Consider the following 4,830-nt stretch of genomic DNA (forward strand, 5'->3'; position numbering starts at 1 on the left):
AGTAGTGGCAGATGCCTTTAATCCCAACTGTTGGGAGGTAGACGAAAGGATCTGTGAGTCCAAGGACAGCCTCGTCTATGTAGTGATAGTTCCAGACCAGCCAGGGCCACAGAGTGAGACCCTGTCTCAAAAACAAACAAACGCCGGGCGGTGGTGGCGCACGCCTTTAATCCCAGCACTCGGGAGCTTTGACTATATAGCAAATTCCATGATTTCATGCCAGCTTAGGCACATACCACCCTGTTGCAAAATAGGGTGGGAGGGCGGGTAATTGTTTCTAGTGTACTTAGTAATTCTGAGCAGGTAAACTAATATTGAGAATCTCTTAGTATGTCTGTTGGGACATTTGAATGATAGTAGAAAGTTAAATGAAAAGTGATGCTGTGTTCTTTTCTTTCTTTTTCTTTTTTTTTTTTGGATTTTCGAGACAGGGTTTCTCCGTAGCTTTTGGTTCCTGTCCTGGAACTAGCTCTTGTAGACCAGGCTGGACTCGAACTCACAGAGATCCGCCTGCCTCTGCCTCCCGAGTGCTGGGATTAAAGGCGTGCGCCACCACTGCCCGACGATGCTGTTTTCAATACAAGAGAAAAAAATTTGTACAATGAACAATGAGGAAAAAAATCTTTCCCAGTACTTGGAACATTAGTAACAATAGTAAACTCTGCTAACATAATAAAAACAAAAAAAATGGATTGAAAGGGTTGGAGAGATGGCTTTGTGGTTAAGAACACTGATGGTTTGTTTTTCAAGACAGGGTTTCTCTGTGTAAAGGTCTTGACTGTCCTGGAACTCACTCTGTAGACCAGGCTGGCCTTAAACTCACAGAGATCTGCTTCTCCCTCCCAAGTGCTGGGGCTAAAGTTGTGTAATCACCACCACCTGACTCAAAATAAATCTTTTAAAAAATGATTGAAAACTGGAAGGTGGTGACATACACTTTTAATCCCAGCTCTTGGGAGGCAGAGACAGGTTGATCTCTGTGATTTTGAGATCAACTTGGTCTACAGATCAAGTTCCAGGACAGCCAGTGCTACACACAGAAACCCTGTCTCAAGAGACAAAAACAAGAACAAAAAAATGGGGCTGGCTAGATGGTTCAGAGGTTAAGAGCACTAGCTACTCTTCCAGAGTTTCTCAGTTCAGTTCTTAGCAACCACATGGTGACTCACGACCATCTGTAATGAGATCTGGTGTGCAGGCATACATACAGACAAAACACTGTATACATAATAAATAAATCTTTAAAAAATGGATTGAGCCGGGCGGTGGTGGCGCACGCCTTTAATCCCAGCACTCGGGAGGCAGAGGCAGGCGGATCTCTGTGAGTTCAAGGCCAGCCTGGTCTACAAGAGCTAGTGCCAGGACAGGCTCCAAAGCTACAGAGAAACCCTGTCTCGAAAAACTTAAAAAAAAAAAAAAAAAAAAAAAGGATTGAAATATTACTAGTCAAATGTGCATTTTTAATTAGGTGGGGTCATACTTACGAAGGCACACAGAGGAGGTCAGAGGATAATTTTGTGGAGTTGGTTCTCCTTCCACCTTTACATGGGGTTGAATGCTATCAGCATTGAACATCAATTCCTCTCATCTACTGCATCATCTCACTGACCCAAGAATAGGTAGTCTTTTTTGTTGTTTGTTTTTGAAGACAGAGTTTCTCTGTGTAACAGTCCTAGCTGTCCTGGAACTAGCTCTTTTAGAACAGGCTGGCCTCGAACTCACAAATATCCACCTGCCTCTGCCTCTCAAGTGCTGTGATTAAAGGCGTTCACCACCACCTCCAGGCTTAGTCTTTTGATTTTAAAGTAAAAATCAATTTTACGAAATTGCTATGTATCTGTATTTGTAGAATGCATTGGTTAAAATAAATGGTTATCTAGTGTTGGCAGAGCTTTTTAACCAGTTCACAATGCTCTCCTGAACTGTATATAAGAACTTCACAACAGGGACTGGAGAGATGGCTCAGTGGCTAAGACTACTGAATATGGTATAAATGTATCCCTTAAAGGTTCATATATTGGTAGTTTGATCCTCTACACTTGGAAGTCAGAGCCAGTGGGACCTTTAAGAGGTGGGAACTGGAACTGGAGAGATGGTTCAGTCACAAAAGTGCTTGCCTTGCAAGCCTGAGGACCCAAATTCCATCTGAGTTTAGGGAATATAGATGAACAAAGAAAGAAAAAGCAGGCTCCCTTAAGATGCAGTTTCCTGTTTCCAGAAGGTATTGAGAGAAACCACAGGAACGCATGGAGACAGGTATCTAAACAGGACCACCCGTAATGGAAAGGGGAGATCCCAAGGGCCTTATAAAATATCCAAGCCAGAGTCCACTTAGGAATTCTGACTTGGGCTTCTCTCCCTACTGGAAAAAACTGTTACTTTCCCTTTCTCCATGATCAGGCTTCTGTCTTTCCCAGATGTTTAAATTCTTTGTCTGTATCAGGGAGTGAGCTGGATGGTCCCCTAGATGGCCACCAGCACCTTTTTTTTTTTATTGAAAAAAAAATGTTCTCACTTCCTCCTCGCCTTCCATTTCCCTCCCCCTCCTCCCGCCCCTCCCCCCTCCCCCCACTCCTCTTCTCCTCCCTCTCCAGTCCCAAGAGCAGTCAGGGTTCCCTGCCCTGTGGAAAGTCCAAGGTCCACCCCCCTCCATCCAGGTCTAGAAAGGTGACCATCCAAACTGTCTAGGCTCCCACAAAGCCAGAACATGAAGTAGGATCAAAACCCCGTGCCATTCTCCTTGGCCTCTCGTCAGCTCTCATTGTCCGCCATGTTCAGAGAGTCCGGTTTTATCCCATGCTTTTTCAGTCGCAGTCCAGCTGGCCTTGGTGAGCTCCCAATAGATCGGCCCCACTGTCTCAGTGGGTGGGTGCACCCCTCATGGTCCTGACTTACTTGTTCATGTTCTCCCTCCTTCTGCTCCTCATTAGAACCTTGGGAGCTCAGTCCGGTGCTCCAGTGTGGGTCTCTGTCTCTATCTCCATCCATCGCTAGATGAAGGTTCTATGGTGATATGCACACCAGCACCCTTTTTATAGAACCTTAGAACACACAAAGTGCTGACAATCCAAGCTTTGGGGAGGAGGAAGATAGACACAACCCCTAAAGCTCACTGGCTAGCCAGCCTAGCCTAATTGTAAATAAGTGTGCTGTGAGACCTGCCTCAAAGGCATAGGATGGCATTCCTGGGTGTGACATCCAAGGTTGTTCTCTGACTTGTACATGGACATATGTGTACACACACAGACGACGGTACCCAGTGAGTAAAGACACTCGCCACCAAACCTGACAAGCCGAGTTTGATTTCTGGTATCCACTTGGTGGGAGGAGAAACGTGACCCCCAAAAGTTGTCCTCTGACCTCCACATATGCACCATGGTGCCTGAACATGTGCGTGCACACACACAAAGTATATAAAAAATTTTTTAATCTTATTTATTTATATTTATTGGTTTTTCGAGACAGGATTTCTCTGTAGCTTTGGAGCCTGTCCTGGAACTCACTTTGTAGACTAGACTAGGCTCAAACTCATAGATCCTCCTGCCTCTGCCTCCTAAGTGCTGGAATTAAAGGTGTGTGCCATCACCACCCAGCTTTTAGTGACTTTTTAAAATAAAGGCCTGATAGAATGTCCTTAGATCACTGGGACATACCTTTAATTAATTAATTAGGAGGAATTAATGTAGTTAGTACTTTTTGCATAACAAACTCTGAATTTCATCTTTACCATGTTTTCTGTCTTACATGCATTCTCCATGATGCCATGTATTGTGAGGTCTCCAATAGAGCGCCATGCCCTTTGGCTTCCAGAACTGTGAGGATCTGGAGGTTAATCTTGATAAGTAACACCGATTGCCAATTTGAATGGCTTTTATCCACTGAACCATCTCCCCATTCTGTAGCTTTGGAGCCTGTCCTGGAACTAGCTCTTGTAGACCAGGCTGGTCTCTAACTCAGATTTGCCTGCCTCTGCCTCCATCCTTGTTCTTATCAGGGATTCTGGCATTGTAAAATCTAAGAAATGCACTTTTTATTACGACACATAGTTAAATGTCATTTTGGCTGTTTTATTTTTTTTATTTATTTATTTTTGGTTTTTCGAGACAGGGTTTCTCTGTGGCTTTGGAGCCTGTCCTGGAACTAGCTCTTGTAGACCAGGCTGGTCTCGAACTCAGAGATTCAGCTGCCTCTGCCTCCCAAGTGCTGGGATTAAAGGCGTGTGCCACCATCGCCCGGCTATTTTGGCTGTTTTAAAAACATCATTTTAGATTTAGTTTTATGCATATGACTGTTTTGCCTGCACGTACATCTTCTTCCTTCAGGCCTGTCATCTAGTTGGGATGAACTTACTCCAGCAAGGATTTGGAGAACTTGTCCTACCACAGTGCTGAAGTGAACAAGACATGACCTTGACCAGAGAGAATGACATGTTGTCCTACAACACCCACGGCACCACAACAGGGTGGAAACCATCTTGGAGTTCATACTGACTCTGACCAGGCTGGCCTCGAACTCACAGAGATCCGCCTGCTTCTGCCTCCCGAGTGCTGGGATTAAAGGTGTGTGCCACTACCGCCCCGCAGATTATTATTTTTTAAAGAGACAGAATCTTCACTGTGTAGCCCTCTAAGTGTTGAGACTACAAGATGGCTCCACACCTGATTGGGATCTTTTTGAAATCACTTGGAATGGTGGTATATACTTTTAATGCCAGCAGCTGGAAGGCAGGTGGACATGAGAATGATGATAAAGAAACAAGGTAACTGCTAATTCCTGTTTCAGATATCAAGTCACCTGGTTACAAAGAGGCAGAAGACAGTTTTTGTCCAT

The sequence above is a fragment of the Chionomys nivalis genome, chromosome 14 (genome assembly GCF_950005125.1).
Source record: "Chionomys nivalis chromosome 14, mChiNiv1.1, whole genome shotgun sequence".
In the NCBI taxonomy this organism is placed as follows: domain Eukaryota; kingdom Metazoa; phylum Chordata; class Mammalia; order Rodentia; family Cricetidae; genus Chionomys; species Chionomys nivalis.